The sequence below is a fragment of the Sciurus vulgaris genome (assembly GCF_902686455.1).
Source record: "Sciurus vulgaris genome assembly, chromosome: 3".
NCBI classification, from domain to species: Eukaryota; Metazoa; Chordata; class Mammalia; order Rodentia; family Sciuridae; genus Sciurus; species Sciurus vulgaris.
This window is the reverse complement of record NC_136463.1, coordinates 17,545,114-17,568,369: the sequence shown is the minus strand read 5'-3', so window position 1 is coordinate 17,568,369 and position 23,256 is coordinate 17,545,114. Positions and strand designations below refer to the sequence as shown.

Genomic DNA, 23,256 nt, shown 5'->3' with positions numbered 1-23,256 from the left:
GTATAGCTCAGTAGTAGAGTGCCCTTGGGTTCAATCCCCAATACTGCCAAGATGAACAAACAAACCTGTAACCCATTCCCCCAACTTCAAGATTTTATGTCTGAAGTCTTCCACAGTCCTTTCCAAAACATGAGTACCCTAAAAACAAATGTATAAACATCCACGATATTTAGTCCTTTACTCTGTATAGAAAAACAAAATGTGTAAATGTTTCTGGTTGTTACCACTTCACAAAATTTGCCCACCAATAAGGATTCCTTCCTCAAAAACTGATAATCATGGTTATTAAACAAACCTTAAGAAATACACCCAAATTAATTATGACACTACTAAAGAGCAACGAGGGAAGCTACAGGAAATTCCAGAGGTAATTTATAACTGCTCTTCTCAGACTTCACTGGAGAAATCATGACATGCAAGGATTATGGAAACCAGCAATAACTGTATTTAACAAAATATCTTTTATAGACTACTACCACTTTCCCTGTTAAAAAAAAGTCTGAAAGAATATTTTTATCCCTTAGAGTTACAATTAAGGATAAGGTGGCCAATTACACCTCAGAGAAGCAATGTTTGCTGAAAAGGAACCAAATTCCATGTTAAGGAATTTTTCTTTTCCAATGATGTGGATATTAAGTTTCATATTTTGAATTAAACAGAAAAACACTGAGTATCCTGGGAAATCTGTGCTCATCATTTTCAAAATGGCATCAAGTAAGAAATGGATTTAAAAAGCAAAATTCTGGTAACTGAACATAGCACCATTCTCTGGTAAATTCTGCACTATTATAAAGCATTTCCCAAGTCAGTTACTAGGGGAAGTACTAAATAAGAGTTGAAAGCACTTCAACATTCTCAGGTGCAAATGCATTTAAAATACACCATCATAATAACTGCATCAGAGGTTTGCCCCGCCCCAATCCTTCCTAATTCTTAACATGGCCCACAAAAGTTGTGCTTTATCTGCCTCTTGATTGTAGCATCAGCATCTGTAGAAGCACTTTAAAAGTCTCTCCTTGCTCTTGTATGCTTTGGTGACACTGGCAGAAGTCAAAGAAGAGTTCCTTGGTAAGCTCTTTCGTGGGACCCTTTATTTATGCTCAGCTAGGTTGGTTATAATTTCAACTGTATTTGATTAAAGCACTTTTTGGATCTTCAAGTAAAGATGCACTTCAAGGCATCTTTACTATAGTAGTGAACTAAGCAAAACCACTAATGGGAGGAAATTTACATTCCAGAGGTAGAGAGAAAAATTTTAAAGTTAGTAAAAAATGTGTATGTACATATACATGTGCACAGGTGTGCTCTGAAATGTCATTTGTGATGAATGTTATATACAGTAAAGAAAAAATCATCAGAGAACAGAATGAAGTTGTCCTTTTAAAGATGATAGTCAAGAACACCTTTTTAAGAGTGTCAGAGACTTGAACAAGATGAAGAGCTCAACCAAGCTGACAGGAAATCTGAGGGAAAGCTTTCCAATCAGAAGTCATCACTAATGTATAGGCAGGAACGCGCTTAGCTTGTCAAGTGCCCTAGTGTGGGTAGAGCACTCCAGCCAAGAGGCAAATGGTAAGGTGGTATCAAAGAAGCAAACAGAACCTGTATCCTGTAGGGCCTTGTAGCCCATGATACAGAGTTTCAATTTTAGGTTGAGACAGGAAACAAACATTGGGAAATTTAAGTAAGAACACAAAGTATCATTTACATTGTAGGTTTACTCTGGATATTGTATGAAGCACACACTGTAGATGATGATTAGCAGCAAGTAAATAAATTAGGAGGCCACTGAGGTTGCCCAGGAAGATGATAATACCTTGGACTATAATGATAGCAGTCAAAATGCAGTGTTACTTGTAGTATTTAGAAAGCACATTGAAGGTGGAGCCCACAACAGTTGTCAATGGAATAGAATATAAAAAAGAGAACAAAAACCTGGTATCTGTGTCTCTCCCCAGAAAATGTTTCTGACCACCATGAAAAGTAGGGGCTTTGTTTGACATATTCAGATCCTTGAACAGAGAAACAGGGCAAATTACATTAGAGTTGAATGAATAAATGGTCCCAAATACCATTAGGGTATCAAGTTTGGAAATTAAGCACTTAGAAAATGAAGGGGGGGGGGGGGGGGGAGTCAGAAGTTCCCAAATCAAAATGAAACCCAAAAAATTGAGACCCATGTTTCACTGAACTTGGAAATCTAACTCAAAGCACCACTTACCTGAAAATGGAATGCAAGTATGTAAAAACTGCCCATTTAGAAAAACAAATCACAGAATTAGAGAAACAGTGCTATACCATTTGACAGTATTACTTAAAATGACAAAGAATTTCCTCATCAAATAGAACTAGAGGTCCTGCGATATTAGGAATCTGGTAAATCAGTCATATATCAAAGAATGTGGACTGTTTTTAAACAGAAAATTTATTTTAGCAAGCAAAGTATATTAAAAGGGAAGGTTGGAAATTATTTTTAAAAATAGCTATATGCCTACTCTGAGTATTTGCAAAATTATAAGATCAGATTTCTGTGCTTTTGGGTTAGATTCAGATTCAACACTCAACTTCCCTCTGAGAGCTACAACACATTTGGGGTGCAGGTGGGGGGACAGAACCTGTATTACTCGAAGAAGAAATAAGGAAAAATATATTCTTCAATAGTGATCACATACTAGAATCAACTAGGGAGATTTTCAGACTTGAAGGCTTAGAGACCAACTCCAGATCAATTAAATCAGAATTTAACTGGAGGTGTGTCCTGGGACTTTTTTCTTAAATATTTTCCAGTTATTCTCTGTACAGTCCAAGTTTAAAGTCACCACTTACAGCAATAAACAGGGCTTAAGTTTTAAAAAAAATCTCCTTTAAAGAAACAATGTTTTCTGAAGTCAATAAATTTGAGCCCTCATCTTAACACAAGGCACCCAGTGAGTACATTCTGGAGGTTGGATAAAAGGACTTTGCTAAGAATTGTAAATCAGTTTTCGTATATGCTTAGGTAAACAGCTCAGGTAAGGATGGAAAAGAATTTTAAAAACTTTAATAGTAGTAATAATAATAATACCCTGGTTAACCCCACCCACATTCTTTCCCTGGGCTTGCATTTTGGCAATACTACCAGAGCAACAATCCTAGAGTCAGTTTGAAACATCATCTCCTATAATGCTGCCTTAGAGCTCTATAGAATAGCATTTACTGCTGCACAGCTAAATATGTCTCCAAAGAAATTTTTACCTAGAAAATAGAAAAGAGTACCCCAGTTTGGCCCTTTCTCTTTCAATCCTTCATCACTCATCAACAGCTACTTCTGAACATCTGTGGATTCTTTATACCATTTACAGAAGTACAAAGGAGTGAAATTCCCAGGGCACAGCTACAAAATAAAATGTTTTAAAGAAATTCTATGGAGTTGGACATGGTGGCACTGTAATCCCAGCAACTGGGGAGGTGGAGGCAGGAGGATTCTGAGTTCGAAATCAGTCTCAGCAATTTACGGAGATGCTGTCTTGGCTGGGTGGGGGTGTGGGCCCTGGGATGTGGTTGGGTGATTAAGCACCATAGGGTTTCAATCACTGCTAACTCCCCCCACACACCCAAAAAAGATGTTCTATGGAGCAGAAGAGTACAACTAAACTTCAGTAGTTGTCAAACCTTCCCATCCTCCCAAATATCAAGAAGGCTGCCACAATTTCTTTTTCAAAAGAAAAAGGTTATACTCTAAAACTATCTGTCCTGGTTTTAAAGCAGAAGCTGATCTTCACCTCATTTATAGATGTTCAAACTGCCACCAGTTTTATTTTTAAGTATCAGAAAAGTGGGAAAATTCCTATGATGGAGAATATATGAAGGGAAATTTATCCTACTTATTACTGACTTATTACTGACCCTTCTACAATGAATAGGCTGTTCAAACTGACAGGTGAGTGGTAACACAAATAGAATATGAGTATTGTGTTCAGGCTAAAATGATCTATATAATTTTCCTTACACATCTGGTTTCTGGAAATCCAAAATCAGAACAAAGGACCTTTTCATTTCAGATTTATATTTGAAATTGAGCTAACCAATTAAGTATCTCTCCCTCCATAAAATTAATATTTATTTTAATTGTGTAAAAGCAGCAAAGTGGTAAGGAACTTTAATGCCGTAACACGAATATTCAAAATTAGCTAGTACATTCTATGCATGAAACCCAAGTGCCTAATATCTACCTGCCAAAATAATTACAATGACAATCTACCACCATAATCATCTGATCCATTACAATGTGAACAGCATTCTGCTGAGCACTATACAATAATCAAATGAAAGGTTCCATATTCTAAAGAACTGCATAAATCTGAAGAAATAAGCCTGATAAGCAAAACAGCAATAAAACACATCACAAGGGCTTAAATTAGTATAAACTAAGTTTTGAATATCAGTTTCTGATATGGAATCTTAAGGACACAGCAAGAACAAAAATTTGGTAAGCAAAACATATAAGAAGTAAAAACTAGTATGTGAGAGCCCTAAAAATCTGAGAAAACAATGTTGGAAGTCACTCATTAGACTAAGAGAAAGGTTAGAGCAATCTCAAGTGTGCCATCACTATGACTGTATATAACTTACCAAACATGTTAAAAGAGGATATCAACTGCCATGAGAACCAAATGAAATAGTGCATATGAAATTCTTTGTAGAGTGCCCAGCACCTAGTCTCAAATACAGGCTATTATCATCGCTACTGTTAGCAGTAAAATCCTAGGGCTGGCAGAGACCTTCAATTTATCTGATTATCCAGTCTAGATGTTTAACTGATTAACTACATTCAGAATGTATGTAGTTCAAGACCAGTACCATCAGCCTCACTTGGAAACATTAGAAACCTGCACTCCAGGTTCCATTTCTAGACCCACTTAACCATAGATTCTAAAGTATTAGCTCAGAAATCTATTTTAACAGCACTCCAGATGATTGTGATAATCATTAGAAAATCACTACTTTAATCAAATACCCTAATTTTTAAACATGAAGAAATGAAAACCTGAAAAGATTCTATCATCTGCTCAAAATAATCATTAAGACCATTTACTTAAGGTCTATTATATTATGCCAGGTTCCCTGCTGACTACGTTTTGCATTTTCATCTCCAGTTCCAACAACAGCTCAGCCAGGCCCCAATTCATAGAACAACTGAAGTTCAGAAAGGTAAAGCAATGTGTCAAAAGGTTGCCCAACTATCAACTACCAAAACCAACATTCCAACCTGATCAAGTACAACTCCAAAATCCTTACGGAAGATGTTGTGGTAGAACAATACTGAAGCACACCAAGACTTCTTTGTTCTAAGGCGAAGATCTTTTCATTCTACCTTATCATCTTAGCTGTAATAATTTTACTATGAAACAACCAGAAACTACCACTTTAAGCAACTCTTAGGACAGAGGAAGTAAACTCATCTTCACCACAACCAGAAATTTCAAGAAGAATGACATACTATGAAAAGCCACGAGGTAGGAAAAGTACAAGCCAAGGTATGGAGAAATGGATATGGGGTGAGTAATTTTACAATCACATAAGTGTAAGAAAATAATCTTCTATTCTATCATCCAGCTTTCAATGCCTAAGAGCCTAGTTAGCTCTTTTAATACTGTTACTGGCTAAGGTGGCTTCAGATTTATAAGCTCAATGGTAATAACAAAATATGCTACAATAGTTGTTCAATTTTTTAAAAAATTCTAAAAATTTTAAGGAAAAATTTCTGGTAACTGTCTCCTTCACCCTTCAACTCCAAATTAACTTGACAAAGCTAAATAATATCCCTTCTCTGACAGTTGTCAACAGTAAAAAATGAACCTGAAGAATACAGAAAACCAGAATCGATCATTTTCTACCTTCTCTCTGATATTTCTTTACACAATATTGTTTGCCAACATTCTATTAGATACTGAGTCACACAGTAAATACCACAATGGAACTTAAATACAAGGAAACCAGTCAGAACGTTATTGCATTGGTTCAAGTAGAGAACTGTAGCTGTAGAAATGAAGTCATACATTCAATCTGTTTGTTTGTTTACTTACCTGTTTATTTAGGTGCTGAGATCTAACTGAGGGACACTTTACCACCAAGCTACATCCTCAGTCCTTTTTTTATTTTTGAGACAGGGTCTTGCTAAATTGCTTTGGGCCTAAGTTGCTGATACTGGCTTTGAACTTGTAATCCTTCTGCCTCAAGCGTGGGCCACCAAGTCCAACTCAAGATATATTTTGGAAAGAGAACAGAAAGTCTTGTAAGAAAAACTGGGAGTAGGAGTAACCAAACACAGGAATTAAGGTGGACTCGTAGACTTACCACCTACTGTAATGGGTAAGAGGAGGAGGTGGGGGAATTGCAGCAGAATAGCTGGTTTTATTTAGCAGGAGAAATCAAGAGCTCCATTCTAAGTATATTAAATTTAAGTATTCACAAGACTGATGGAGTCTGAACTTCAGCGGAGAGAGAGAGCTGGTCAAAAAAATAAATAAATTTGTAATTATTCTGTTACATGGATAATGCTTGGAACTGAAGATCACCAGGGAAGAATACAGATAGAGAAGGAAAAGAAGGCAGGGAAGGGAAGGAAAGGAATGACAGGAATGAGAGGGAGGGAGGCAAGTGGGGGTGAAAACTAAACTCTGAAATACTAACTTTCACAGGGTAAGCAGAGGAGGAGGACAGGCAATCTCTGTAGAAGTCAGTGGGGGATGGGTATGCCTTTTGATGTAACGAATTCTGATCACTGCCTCCTTTATGGATCTGGGTCTTACCCAATACTATATTCTTCTAAAAGTCAAGTATCAGTTACACTTAATTTCTACTGTTCTGTACCCTGTTATATAACTTCTACTTTATTCTTTCACTTCTTTTTGAATAAAACACAGGAATACTTAAAAAAAATTTTTTAAAAGACATGGTACAAACAAAAGTCTATACATCTTTTTGGAGACAGACTGTGAGATACTTTTTTTTATGTGTGTGTGTGCTGGGGATTGAACACAGGGGCGCTTAACCACTGAACCACATCCCCAGCCCTCTTTAGTATTTTATTTAGAGACAAGGTCTCCCTGAGTTGCTTAGGGCCTCACTGAGATGCTGACACTGGCTTTGAACTTATTCTTCTGCCACAGACTCCTGAGCCTCTTGGATTACAGGCCTGGCTGACTGAGAGACACTTAGGTGAAGGAAGATTTTCTATAGAACTGGCTTCAAAATAGTTTAGGTTGATGCCCACTGTAGCTGGGTCATACACAGATGGACAGCTGATGGCACTGTTCTCTCCAATTTTATGTATATCTACAATAAAATGTAAAAGAATGACAAACACTAGTCTATGACAAATTTATTGATAAAATCAAGAAATACAATTAAGGATTCATGGGTTTGCCCCAAACATTCTAAAAGATTCACAGCATAGTAAGAGACTTACAAATATGAAAGGGGGTTCCCCCCCCCAAATTATAAGATATTTTTAAAAAATTTCTCACAGCAACCCAACAATTTCACAGCAACTCAATTTTTTTTCTTAACCTATCTACTTTAATTTTAATCAAATTGCATAATTTCAAAGATCTCTTCATTAGCTTAGGCAACTACACAAATATCCACATAACTGAAAAGGTATCAAGTGTTCTTACATTAGTTTAAATATCACTCAACGCTACACACATTCAATGAGATGTACTACTCAACAGCTCTTAACCACTGAGAAATCAGGTACTGCTACTCTCTCTGGGTCATAGCCCTATACACTAGTCAAAAAGAACTCTGTGTTTGAGAAAGGAAATTCTATGATAATCTTCACATAAATGATCCCAATATCAAGATATGATTTTTCTAATCACATAAACTTCTTTTGCACAGTTCTAGGGGTTGAATCCAGTGTCCCCCACATGCTAGAGCTCTACCACTAAGCTGGACCTACAGCCCATTATCTATATATTCTATAAATAAAGTATTATTTTTCTCTGTACACTAGTCTGGCATACAATCAAAACCTGTTGCTTTTCTGAAACCTGGCAGAGTTATCTTTATCACATGGCTTAAATTTTTATTTAACATATACAAACACATGTTCACATACCCATAATGATGCTTCTTGGTAACAGAGCGAAGAATCAAATCTCTACCCTTTTCTACTGAAAATAAAAGTCTTCCCCTAGAAATGCTGAGAAATGAAATAATCCAAAAAGAGGAGAAATCTGGCATCATCAGCAATCATATTTAAAATTGATTTCCTGCTGGGCACGGTGGCCCATGCCTTTAATCCCAGCAATTTGGGAAACTGAGGCAAGAAAATCTCTAGGTTCGAGGATAGCCTCAGCAACTTCACAAGATCCTACCTCAAAAAATAAAAGAATGGGGGATGTACTGCTGTGGGGGATTGTCTCAAGGCGAACAGATATGACAAATACATTAAGTAGACTGGTTACCTAAAGGCCAATCATTTCTCATTTCTTTCTGACATTTCCTAAGTCTTTCCCATCATCCAGCCCACCCAGGTTCTCATTCCCAGATTCAAGGACGAACTAAAAATAGAGAGAAATCTTTCATTAAATTTACATAGTATCTTTCTCCTGAGGGTTCAAAATTAAATAAAACTAGCAGTGAAAAACCAGAAAAATCAAAGTATTAATAAGAGAGAAAGCAAAATGCAAGCACAATTTAAATGCCATTATAAACCAAATTATGCCAAACATTATTTCCTGGAATATACGTAAACTAAAAAGCAATGCAAAATGTTCAGTTACTTTCAGTTTATGGGCTGAAAGCAGATAAATAGCAGCTAAGCCTTTAAAAAAAATAATAATTCTTTAATTATTTTCAGATTAAACTTTATTTGAACATTTATTTTTGTTATCTGGAGTAGGTACAGAGCAGAGCAGAAGTACAGTATAGCACAGGAACAGTAAGCAGGTACCACTCAACAGAAGTGTCAAACCCTTCTCTCTCCAAATTATTTCTCTTCTTGACTTTCTGTTCACACATATTCCCTTTGGCTTAAATTTACTTTTGTCCCCTGGCCCTTTCATTCTTTCAGCTCTACTCATTCTCAATTTACTTTCCATCCTCTTTAATGCCTTATAGTCAAAACAGTACTTCGTATTAAATTTTCTTAAATATTTCCCAATATTCCAATCAGGTGTGATCTCCCCGTTCTCCAAGAAGCTTACCTCATTTTTTAGAGTGCATACCTATTTCTGTTCTGTATTTCTCACATATAATTACCTGACATATCTGAGTTACCATCCTTAGTCAAAATTTAACTATAACACATTATTCTCAAAGCCCTGCATGAATCAGGCAATAGGTATACTGGGGAAAAATTAGGTGAGTTCACTCCCTTTGATACAAGTAATTGCCATAAAAATTTCTGGTATGCACTTAATCTGACAATGTGGCTTCCATCTTCTTGTTCTGAAAAGTTTCACAAGAATAATCTTTTGGTGAGTAGATTCAGGTGAAAAGGTGTCTAAACTTTGTTATCAGCTCCCAGCTGCTGTCAGTGAACAGCAGTAAACTATAGTTGAGGCTAGTAAAGTGATCTGCCCTAGATCATTCAAGCTAACCACAAATAGAAGCAAATTTCCTGACTCTGCCTTAACTTTAGAAAAACATTGTTCCCATACATGCAAAGTAAATACTTTCTAGCTTGTCTGGTTCTTTGGATGTGCATGTGACTAAGAATTCAAAATACTTTTAAAATATTAAATCTAATACAAAACTGAGATAGTATTCTTTGCCTGATCTGAGATTTTTTTTTGCAGTGCTGGGGATGGAACCCAGGGCCTTGTGCTTGCAAGGTGAGCACTCTACCAACTGAGCTATCTCCCCAGCCCCTTCTTTGCCTGATCTGAAGGCCACACCCTACAAGAACTGAAGTCAAAGGATCACCAGAGTAACCCATCAACACAACTACAATTCCTATTAGGACAAGTCAAGAAGTAACAGAAATAAAAAAACACACAAACTTTAATGAGGAATTCTAAGATATAATTCATTAAATTTAATTTTACTCAACTGTCCTCAGTAGCCTAAGAATCAATCATAAAAGGCACCAAAAGTAAAGTACTACCATTTAAAATTTCTAACTTGCTACAATTCTTAAGTTTTAAGGGAGAAACTAGAGTCAATTAATTAAAAGGAAAGGCAGAGAAATAGAAAACTAGAAGTGCTGCTCTACTGCTATATTCCCCACATTACAGACCAATACAGGAAATCAATATTTATATACTAAATAAGTTAAAAATTAGCCTTTACTGAAGTGAAATCATGGTATATTCGACTCTCCATATCCACAGCTTCCTCATCTGAGGATTCAACCAAGAGCAGATTAAAAATATTCAGGGAAAAAATAAATCACATCTGTACTGAATACACGCTTTTGTGGGTCATAATTCCCTAAATAACACAACATAACAGCTATTTACATAGCTGTACAATTTAAAGTACACAGAACCTTGGGAGGCTGAGGCAGGAGAATCACGAGGTTTGAGGCCAACCTCAGCAACTTAGTGAGACCCTCAGTGACTTAGAAAGACCCTGTCTCAAACAAAGAAAAACAACTAATAAAGAAAGGGATAGGGATTGGGGTTGTAGCTCAGTGGTAGAGCAAATGCCTAGCATGAGTGAGGCAATGAGTTTGATTCTCAGCACTGCATACAAATAAAAATAAAGGTCGGGCTGGAGTAGCTTTGTTGGTAGAGTGTTTGCCTCACAGGCACAAGGCCCTGGGTTCAATCCCCAGGACCATATAAAAAATAAAGGTATTGTATCTATCTACAACTTAAATTTTTTTTTTTTTTTTTTTTTTGGGGCGGTGCTGGGGATTGAACCCAGGGTCTCATGCTTGCAAGGCAAGTACTCCACCGACTGAGCTATCTCCCCAGGCCCTAAAAAATTTTTTTAAATAAAAAAATACAAGTCCATTGACAACTAAAAAATATTAAAAAAAAAAAAAAAAAAAGAGTGGGGACTTTCCTGAGGTAGCTCAAAGAGCCTCTGGGTTCAATCACCAGTACCAATAATTAAATAAAAACTAAGATAAAGTGCATGGGAGGGTATACATAGGTTACACGTAAATATTACACCATTTATAAGGAATTTAGGCATCCTCAGACTTTGTGCAACAGGTAGTGATACACCAGAACCCCATGGAAACTAAGGGGCAGCTGTAATGCTGTTATTTTCATATCCATATAGCATTTGGCCACATTTAAAATGGCCAGAAGCTTGGCACAGTGGCACACGCCTATAATTCGAGGAACTCAGGAGACTGAGGCAGGAGGTTCAAAGCCAGCCTTGATCAGCAAAGCACTTAGCAATTTAGCGAGACCCTGTCTCTAAATAAAATATAAAAAAGGATTAGGGATGTGGCTCAGTGGTTAAGCACCCCTGGGTTCAATTCCTGGTACAAAAAAAAAAAATTAAATGGCCAAAGGATCTAGACATATCTCTGAAGGTGTGTAAATAGTCAAGAAGTACCTGAAAACATGATCAAAATCACTAGTCATTAGTGAAATCAAAACCAAAACTACTGAGAGATCTCACTTCATAATCACTAGCCTGGCTATAATTTAAAATACAGATCAAAAAAAGTGCTGGCAAAGGTGGAGAAATTAAGAATCTTCATAAATTACTAATTAGGAATATAAAATGGCACAGAGGCTTTGAAAAACATGAAGTTCCTCAAAAATTTGTGTAGTTACTATACAACCCAGAATTTACATTTTTATAAATCACAAATAGAACAAAAGTCTATATATCCTGTTTGTTCCTACACATACGTACCTCTTATAAATAACTTGTAAGATATTTTCAATAACTAAAGATTAATAATTATAACACTCTAATAAAAATTATATGGCGTTAGTATCTTTTTCACAATATCTTATTGAACTGCACTCAACCTTACTGTGATGAAATGAGATGATAGAATGCCTACCTAATGAGATGAAATGAAGTGAATAACAGACATTGTGACATAGACTAAAGCTACTCCTGATTTTCCCATGATACGAAAAGCTAATCATGACTGCCAACAATAGAAACATGAGAAGTGAAACTTCAGATAAGATGTACTACTGTATATGTCCCATTTTCTTTATTCATTCATTTTTCCAAAGGACAAGTGATGGCCAACATTTGGTAAGGAAAAAATGGGTTTAGTTAGGAAAAGAATCGGATTGTGGCTGATGCTTGTACAACTCTGCAAATGAACTATATGTACTTATAATGAGTCAATTATAAAGCATATGAATTTACTTTAATACACGATGACTCTCATCCACCCTAAATCTATTTAAAAGAATTAAATAAGATCAAATAGACCCTTGCTCAGTGTGCATAATTAGCCCCACCCCCCTTACATATTAGTCATTTTGAAGTATTTCCATTGGCAAAAGGCTGAGAAGGGCCACCATCACTTTTTAGTATTTTTTAAGTTGTTGATGAACCTTATTTTATTTATTTATATGCAGTGCTAAGAATCAAACCCAGTGCCTCAGACATTCGAAGCAAGTGCTCTACGACTGTGCCACAACCCCAGCCTCTCCAACATCATTTTATATGCTTTCCCTAACCAGTATTCTGAACTGGGTAGGAATGAAATCCTTTAACAAATGGTCCAGCAGGAGACTGCATTAAGGAAGGAAGGGCCATTCGGGTGACCAAACCATCCAAATCGTCATCTTCATTAATAAAGCTGTTTCAATAATCAAAAATTATCTTTGTAGCTCAAGAAAAATGAAAAGTAAACCTAGCCCTTACACCAATAGTCAGAGTAGCCCACAAAAATCATTAATTATATATTTTATCCTACCATCCTTTTTCACTCTGAATTGAAGAGTTTTAAATAATCCAGATGAAATAAATGGCATTCTTTCTTTGCTTTAAATCAAGGATTTTCAAATCCTGACTTTGACCAAGAATCACCTAGAGGGCTTTCTTATTAAAACAGACTGTTGGCCAGGCATGGTGGCTCACGCCTGTAATCCAAGGGACCCCAGGAAGATTGCCAAGTTCAAAGCCAGCAGCAACTTAGAACTTGATTCAAAATAAGAAAAGGCTGGGGATGTGGCTCAGTGGTTAAGCACCTCAGGGTTCAGTCCTCAGTTGCCAACGCCCCCATCCTCCCCCAAAAAGAAACAGACTGTTAGGCTCCGCGCCATTCCTTTGCCCAGAGCCTCTGGTTCAGTAGGTTTGGAGTATGGCCATAATTTGCATTTCTTACAAACTCCTGGGTAATGTGTGTTCGTTGATTCTGCGGGTCTGTGGACTAAACTTTGAGAATGTCTGAACAAAAAATGGCAACTGTATAGCTCTAGATAAAATTTAAAATACCTATATGATAACTATTGCACGTTGGTGAATATTTGTGATAGAGAGTAAAGGACTGAAATTAGGTTTTGCCTGAGTTGTTATTAACGAAAACAACAAATATTTGCTTAGAGTTACACCTTGTATATCAATATCTAGTTTTTTAAAAATTTCAATGTTTACCTTCTCAAAATATATGACTTTGCTACAAAATAAAAGACACCCACTCACTGTTACCTTTATTTCCTTTTTTGGTGGTGCTGGGGGTTGAGCCCAGAGCCTCCTCACACATGTGAAGCAAGCACTCAACCACTGCACTACATTCCCCAGTCCCACAAATATTATCTCTTCTAATTTTATTTTTATTATTTATAATTTATTTATTTAGATATTGGGAATTAAACCCAACACCCTATCTATGCTAAGCAAGCCTCCAGTGCTAAGTTACACCCCAGCCCAGTGTTGTCTACAGGCAATAAATGTAACAGTTTTCACTACAGTATTTTTACAGAAACATCAAAGAAAAATGCAGAGGCCTACACATAAAAGAATACATAATTTTAGATAGTTCTGGAATAAAATGTATTATGTTTGAGGGTTACCATAATGAGCTAAGTATCTGCAAAACGATTTAACTGCTTGTCTTCTGCCTTTCACCATTCTCAAGTACATAAATGTGTAAGATTCACTTCACAGTATCAACTTTATTATGTCAGAACCCTGAGAAAAACATTCCTATTGCTTAAATGCAAACATCCTTATCTCCAGTCCCCAAACAGACCATACATATCACCTTATCCAATGTTTTTCTTCAAGTAGCCTCCCTACTGCCCTACCATAATTCACCAATGGCCACGGGAGCTCTGCAATCCAGCCATTAATCGCATGACATACCTAGATCAATGTCACTGATCACTAATAACAAATCATCATTTTCCTACTGACTGACTCTTTTCAAATAAAAGTGTTCAGGGGCAGGGGCTAACTGGGTGCAAATTAAGAAATGGAAGGCAATTTTCAACTTCAACTCCAAGAAGAAGAATGAAATACAATTATAATTGTGGCTCTTTGTTGTTAGGATTTTTCTTTAACTACATTAAAAGTGTGCCCCCCCCCCCCAAAAAAAAAAGAGTAAGCTTTTTGTTGTCGTTGTTTGGTTTTGGTACTCATTTAATCACTGAGCCACATCACCAGCCACCCTACCTACCCCCAGTTATTGGTTGTTGTTGTTTTTTTTGTTTTGTTTTTCTTTTTTTTTGGCTGGAACTGGCTTTGAATTGGTGAACCTTCTGCCTGAGTCACTGGAATTACAGGCATGTGGCACAGAGCCCAGGAGTAAGTTTTTTATTAAAAAAAAAAAAAAAAAAAGAACACCTTCCACTCCTCTCCAGACCTTTTGCAGACTGACCATCTTCTCCCAGACTAATTAAAATTTGAATGAAGATGCAAAATTTCTTTAGATCATGAAACAAAAAGTTCAACAATTCCACCCTCTTTTGAAAGGATGATTACTGATAATCAGTTAAAGAAAAACAAAACAAACTGACCCATTGCAAGTACATCATATTAAAGCAGTATAGAATTTATGTATAATCTGTTTCTGCAGTTGGGCTGAAAAGACCAACTAAAGAGAGGAAATGGGAAAGACCTATTTCAGAAAGAAAAGGGTGAAAGTTGATAAGCAGGCTGAATAAGGCTGCCAAGGTAGCTACGACAGCAATAAAAGTATTGTTATTCAGAATTAGCTCTATCCAAGTTTGACTCCAAAATATTTTAATGCAGGACTATTATATCTGCTTTCATCAAAGAAATATAAAAAGACTGCTTTAAAAACATGAAGCCAGATATGGTGGCATATGCCTTTAATGCAGCAACTCAGGAAGCTGAGGCAGTAGGATCACAAGTTCAAGGCTGGCATGGGGCAATCTAGCAAGATCATATCTCAAAATTTTTAAAAAGGGGTCTAGGGGTGTGGCTCAATGACCGAGAGTTCAACCCCCCAGTAGCACGACAGACAGACAAGACAGATAAAAATGTTCCACTTCACCAATAATTTCTAAATGCGAATTTAAGTAAAGGTGATCTTCCCTGCCAATTTCATGAACATTTTTAGAGTCATTTTGCATGCTAGTTGGAGAGGGGTTAAAAGAATATGTTGAAATACTGACATCTATTGCTGATAGGAATACAACGAGAATCTCTTTGGAAAGCAAACTAATAAAGAAATACCTGCAGTCTTTTGAACTGTCACACCCTCTTTTCTTTGTAGATTTTGAAACCATAAGTAAATAAATAAATAAATGTATGCACAAACATCAAACATTCAAAAAGTCTATCAAAAGATTTAAAAAAGAGTAAAATATATTGTAAAGAAAATCATACCTTGTTTTTCAAACTATGCTCAATCCAATGGATTTCTATAGAAATACAACTCATGAAGTACACTGATACAATGTACATATGCACATAGCTATGATATACACAAACTACAAAGTCCTCAAAGGCCAAGTGACAAACTAAAAACATAGGACATTCCAGATGAAATGGGTATGGGGGAGTGAGGTGAGACTATTCATTTCAGAGCTAATACCATATATGTGCTTATATTAAAATTTTAATAGCAATTATATGAGGCTGTTTTCCCAGTACAAGAAAGAAAAAAAAACTTGAGGTCCTGATTTGTTCAGTGACATGCTCAGGACCATAGAGTTATTAAAAATAATAATAATAATAATGATGCTAGAACTTAAGACTGGTTCCAAATCAAATGCTTTCTACAGAGTAATCCCTCAGTGTTGGTGGTTCCGGGATATCAAAATCCACAACTCTCATATAAAAACAATGTAGTGTTTGTATGTAACTTACATACATTTTCCCATATACTTTAAATCATCTCTAGGTGACTTAGAATGTCTATCATATAAATGCCATGTAAACAATTGTTATACTGTAATGTTTAGGGAATGACAAGAAAAAGTCTGTACAAATACAAACATAATTGTTCCCCAAATATTTTCATCTCCAATTGGGTGAATTCTCAGATGCAGAGGGCCAACTGTATTATCCCAAAGGAAGATAATGTTTTCCACAATGATACTACAATAGATCAAGTAATATTAGAACACATTCAGATTCGCGTGTGGTTCTTTGCTTTTTGCAAGGGGGTTTTATGACTTTGTCATCAGGAAGAAAATAGCAATAAAGAATTTTTAAAATTAGTTCAAGGAAAGATAAAATTATAGTGCTACCATTTGAAAGGAAGAAAAGTCTACTCTCCAAGTTGTGTACTTTCAAAATCTTCTATTTGTATTAGCACACAAAGATTCCTATGATGTGCCAAACTCAAGGATAAGCAATAAAAGTTTGTTGAATGAATGAGCAAACACTAATTTAAAACAGAACAAAAAATTCCAAATTTCCACCTCAGTACAAAGAAGCCTATATCAACAAAATTTTGACAGGCAACTAATTGCACTTTCATATTTGAACCAAGAAAAGCTAAACCAACTTTGTCGATTCCTGGTACCCTCTAAGTGAATTCTTCCCACCCGCCCCCCCAATGAATTCTTAAATTCTTAATACAAAAATACATACTCAGCATTCTTTCTAACCATTTATGAAAATAAAGCACATCAAGAACCTTTAAAAACAGCCATGAATTGGAGGTATAGGTTGCCAGGTATAATCTGTATATGACAATTTGCTTTACAGGAACACCATCTAGAAATTATAAATATCCTCTCAGAAGAAATTATACCCAGAAGCCACTACAGAGCAAAAGATTTATCCCAAGAAAGAAATGGAATTAAGACCCTTTACAGTAGCTTATGATGACAATTTTGCTTTTGCAGACCTCTCCAGGAAAGGAATGATAATGAAACTGCTCTTTGGGTTCTAGGTGCAAAGAGAGAATATTAACTTTCAAAGACCAAATTTTATTGCTGCCTTTTCTTATACAAAATAGGGAATACTTTTAACTCTTCAGTTCATTTCAGATTATTTGAGTGTCACACAGAAGGTGATGAATAAAGTATCAAGGTTGTTTAAAATTCTACCAGAGGTTGGATATTCTAAATTTGGAATTTGATTCTTAATAGCAAGGAGATCAAACTATGAGGTGGTAAAGAGAGGATTTGATTAAAAAACATATTTCAAATGTAGATGCCATGACTTAGCCCTTTATTTCCTATTATTTTTTTAGGAAGATAAATCTGCTGAGTTCTATAACCAACTTTCTATTTCTACTTAAGCGCTTCATAATGTAGTATCTGGAGAAAATAATACATTCCCCAAACTTTCATCAAGACTTTGAAAAAGTTAAGCACTAGCTATAAAAACTATCTTCCAGAAGAACATTTTTATGCTTTGCCTAAACACAACCTTTTCTCAGGGGCTAATAAAGAAACTCAGCTCTGAATTTTCATGCACTAAATAGTCAATCTAGAATTGCTTACAAAATCCGCTTTGTTATAAATTAGGTAAACAAAACTCACTTGTAGTATCTATAAACTCTAAATGAAATGATGAGCAGTGATGCTCCATCTATATTAGCTTCTCTAAAATCTTTTTACTTGTTTTGTTCTTTACTCTAGACAGCTAAACCATCTCCTAAAGAGAGAGCATGCATCCATGTAACCTCTCTGTAAGTACTTATTGTGAGAATCAACTATGAAAAGCACTGAAATAAATGCATCATTAATCCACAAGTTCTATGAATTCCACCATGTTGTACCTAAATAAGCTTTTCGTTTTCACAGGAACTTTCACATAATTTGATCCTCTAAACACCACAGAAACAAGGCAAGTCATGAAACCATATTATCATCATCTCTGTTTTACAGACAGGGAAATCTTTTTTTAAGTTGTAGATGAACACAGTGCCTCACACATACTAGGCAAGGTCTCCACCACTGAGCCACAACCCCAGTCCAGGGAAACCATTTTTAAAAGATTACATGGTTTAATCAAGGTCATAAAGTGACTAAATGGCCAAGTTGGTTCCCAATCTTATGACAGTCCAGGCTTCTTTCCTCTACACTGATCCTAAAAGCACAGTAGAAAGATCTCTATCACAGATATATGATAGCTCTAAGGGGGTTCGCATCTACATATTCCTTTTTTTTTTTTTTAAATAGTCAATGAACTAAGAAATATTGCTTCACATTAGAATAACCTTGAAAAGCCATACTTCCTGGATGCAAAAATGATTCACTTTAAAAAAATACATTCAAATGCAATTAAAAAATGAATATGCATTTTTATATTGGTGGTTTAGAAATTCTGAACATATTTTAAAGAGAAGGTGAAAAATTCAACTAACAAGGTACCATGTAATTACATTATCTTATTTGACCTGCTTAATAAATATTTCAAATGTTTATAAAAAGCAAAAACTTGAGCCACTATTGGGTAAAAGCACTGTGAGGTAAAATTTAACCATTATTCACATAAGGCAAAAGCTGGTAATAGAAAGGCTAGATGGCAATATTTTCTCTAGTGCAGTGCAACAATAAAAAATATTCAAATCACAAGGTAAAACCTTTGATAGAAAGCCTCAGGAATCCATTTTTAAAACTACTAGGGTAAGGGACTGGGGATATAGTTCAGTTGGTCGAGTGCTTGCCTAGCATGCACAGGGCCCCTGGCTTCAACCCTCAGCACCACAATAAAATAAAATAAAATAAAAGTAGTAGGGTGATTCTGAGTACAAACTGAGGACACGAGATAAACCTGTCCGCTAGCTGTGTAACTTGAGAATTACATGTCTTGATCCTTGGTTTTCTCAACAGTAAAATGAGTAACACAATCTTTGTAATTCAGAGAAAATTCTAAAGCACTGAAGTGGATTGGTTTAAAAAAGTGCATAGCACACGGTTTTCAAGCATCAAAAATTCATACTTTCTAAGATTTGCACTTTAAACCAGTAATTCACATGGGGTCTTTTTATAGAGCACACACGAGAATGAGCTAAATATTAAAAGACTATTCTACCCAAATCACCCTATTTAATTACTGATACTGTAACAAAGTCCTCCCCCTATACTCCCAAATTTAATCAACAGCCAAGTTCGATAAATTTTTCTCTTTCTCTACTGGAGCAACTGCAATTCTAGCCTTCATTCATTTGACATGATTCTACAGACGGTCAGCCACAAAACCTATCTCAACTATTCACTTCTGCCACTGTAGGATTAAACAGCTATACAGGCAATATATCTAAATGAATGAGTACAACTGTGTTGCCAAAAAAAAAAAAACCAAAAAACAAAACAACAACAACAAAAAAACTCATTTACAAGAACAAGCTTCCATCTGCATTTGGCCTACAGGGTCTAGTTTGCTGACTGATAATCCACCCAAATAACATCAAACTCCTAAATTCCATTATAAACTTCATGATTTCTGATCAAAAAGTCTCTTTCCTTACAAAATAGAGCTCAACAGTCCTAGGTCTGATACTCAAGGACTTCCTCTATATGGGTCTAATTGCATATGATATCTTCCCTCCTCACTCCCACCACCCTACTACATTCCAAATTGTCTTCTATAAATAACTCCTTTGGTTGTTTTTTATTGTTATTTTTGATACAGGGGATTGAACCAAGGGGTGTTTACCACCAAGCTACATCCCCAGACCTTTTTATTTTGAGATAAAATAAATCTGAAGTTCTCACTAAACTGCTGGGACTGGCCTTGAACTTGAATCCTCCTGTCTCAGCCTCCCAAACCACTGGGAGTACAGACATGCACCAACCATTCCTGGAGACTATAGCTCCTTATACTAACTGATCCAATCTTTCGCTCAACTTATATATAATTTCCTTCTGTTTTTCCTTCTAAAGACCTTCAGCTCTTTTGCTTCTCCCATTCCCAATACAGAACTAAATCCTATCTATCCTTCAAGAACTCTTTCCCTTTTCTGAGAAACTCGTTCATCGCACATTATTTCTAATTTTTATGGAGATTGCTTTGTATCTCAAACCACAGTGAATGATATAAAAGTCTTAGCTCTCCTTAGCCAGTGAATGTAATCTTGAGTCATCTCTATTTCCCACAGCACTTTTATACTTACTTAATAAGAAACAAATATCACTGCTTCAAAAAAATATTTCTGCAATTAAAAACCTTTATGTAACACAGCACTTTTAAGAAACTAAGCCTGAGGCTCTCTTACTTTATATTGTATTGCTGAAAAACTAATGACACTGGCCCAACAAATCATACTGTCAAAAATTAATCTTACAGGGTACAGTGGCACACACCTGTAATCCCAATGGCTCAGGAGGCTGAGGCAGGAGGATAGCAAGTACAAAGGCAGCCTCAGCAACTTGGCAAGGCACTAAGCAACTTAGACCCTGTCTGTAAATAAGACTGACCCTATCTCTAAATAAAATAAAGGGACTATAGCTCAGTAGTTAAGTGCCCCTGGGTTCAATCCCAGTACCAAAATTAAGTAAATAGAGGTGTTAACACCAGCCTACTCGGTGAGACTAAGAATAGTTACCAGCACACAAAAATTCAATTACCATGACTTTCATAAATATAAACTTGAGAACAGCTATATAAGTTGACTCTCACCAAAATATTGAATATCTATGTTCAGCATTATGAATATTAAAAAAAAGATGGTCCCTCATAGAAGTACAGTATGATATAGATCTCACAGAAGCATAATTTAGCAACATACTGCATGCTAGTTTTCTAGCTAATTTTCAAAAATTGAAAGCTCAATAGTATTTCCAAAAATTACTTTAAGCATAAAGTAAATATTCAATTAACAATCACTAATCAAGTTTCCATCAAATTAAAATGCCCAGGATCTGACAAGCCTATAGGGCTCTCTGACCTCATTTTCTACCACTTATTCTACACATGGATCACCATATAGGCTCCTGCCACCCAGGTATTTCTGCTGAAAATCCAACAAACAGCACAGTGCCCTCATAAGACCTAATTGTTCTGTTGTCTTCATTGGGTTCTTCCTCAAGATCTTTCAAGATCTTCCTGCATTGCTTCATACAGATCACCTTTTTAGGAAAGGTTTTCCCTAACCACTCTATTTTAAAATAACTTCTCCAAAACAATCACTTTCAATCCTTACTCTCTTTTTATACCAACTGTTAACTGGCCTCTGGTCATTTACTCATTGTCTTCCCCATTAGGATGAAACCCCATGGAAATAGTAATTTTTTACTGACAGCTGTATTGCTAGTAACTAACATAGTATGTAAACATACCTAGTATGCAAACATACTGAAGATTTGATACATATTGGTTAACAGTTAAATGAACAAAAATACATTTATGAGTGATGAATATTCCTTCACCTTTCCAAACAACATGCTTTCTTAAACTCAAATGCTTCTAATTAAATTTGTCATGTCAAGGCTACTCCCAGAAGGAATTCTTAATTAAGGCTTTGAGGAGTAATGCCCATTTTTCTGGAAAGTAATCCTAAAGCTTTTCTCTAAAGGGTCTCAATCACAAAAACATCTTAAGAGCAGCAGTGATTTACAACTTTGGCTACACCATGGAACTCCTAGAGAGTTTTAAAAATACAGATGTCTGAGTCCTACCCCTCAGATTATGTTTCATTCTGGTCTAGAATTTTTTTCCCACCTCAATTAGCCAGGAGATTCTAATGTATAGCAAAAGTTGAGAACCATGCAATTTGGAGGCAAATTTTAACTGGATCACATTTCTCAAAGCCACTATATATGAAATAAAAATCTGAAAACAAAGAATTCTGGAAAAATTGGCATCTCTGGCAAAATATTAATATACAAGTTCCTGAATAATTTTATACCACAAAAGCATTCTAAACAAAGATCAGTATCTCTACTCCATTTGAATACAATCTGCCATTAAGACTTTAAAGCATATGCCCAGAACCCAAATAACATTTTTCATTTTAAACATATTTGAAACAAAAGCTCATCTTAATAATATATTAGATTATGAAAACCCAAAAAATACCATACTTTTTGAAGACAAATCAAGGACTAAAATACAACTCTGAAGTCCTATGTAGTTTTACCAAAAATCCTTTCCAAGCACTGTATTTATACCCAATTAATGTCCTCATTTAGCTTCTACTATTGTACAGGATGACTGGCACTGAATTTAGGTGAAATTAATACTGATAACAGACACAAAGAAGAGGGAAGAGAGTGCAGGAAAGAGGAGAAATTTCAGAGATTATTTAGATCATGCCAAAAGGGTTTGACAAGAATAGGTGTTAGACTGACACAGGTGGTAAATTTAGTTGTTTTTTGTTGTTGATTTTTCAAGTTCAACAAGCAAACATCAAGTAATGAACCAATTCATTCATAGCGACCTAGAGTATCACACAAAGTTACTGATTTTACACCCTGGACCAAGAAGTCCTTTTAGAAGTGATTGGCAAGACAGAAAGCAAAGCAACAAAATGCTACTTATTTACAGAATCAATCAACCCAGAGATGCTGGAATCCATAATAGTTTTTAACTTCAAACATTATTCAGATACTTCACTAAGGAATTCATTCTGCTCCCCCTCTAACTTGACTCTTAACTCTATAGAAATATCGCCTTAAAAAAAAAAACACAACAACAAAAAAACCACCAAATCCTAAGCGGACATAGGAAACTTGAAGCAACCGTTTTTTTAATCTAAAAAGGTTTGTGAAAGAAGACCAGACTCAGTATGAAGCTTCCTCAGCTTGACTTCTTGGTCATATTGTAATATTTTATCCTAAACACTATTCAGTTCTGTTGTCAAGTAAGTTTAGCAAGAAAGTGCAAATGAAGAAACACAGGCAAGTACATAGCTCATCAACACATCTTAGTTGAGATCAGAGAGAGATCCCTAAGAGACATGAATAACTGTACAACTATCAAAGTTGGAAAATGCTATCTCTACAAAGATGGGCACAAGAA

General features: G+C 35.7%; 1 protein-coding gene and 1 long non-coding RNA gene across 2 annotated transcripts in view; one reads left to right on the top strand and one right to left on the bottom strand.

The window, feature by feature from the left end:
• Positions 1-23,256, bottom strand: part of KANSL1 (KAT8 regulatory NSL complex subunit 1) — a 160,650-nt gene that overhangs the window by 95,898 nt on the left and 41,496 nt on the right.
• LOC306657460 lies at positions 2,297-10,823 on the top strand. The gene is made up of 2 exons (XR_013762802.1): positions 2,297-9,275; positions 9,357-10,823. It is a non-coding gene; the product is annotated as an uncharacterized lncRNA (long non-coding RNA).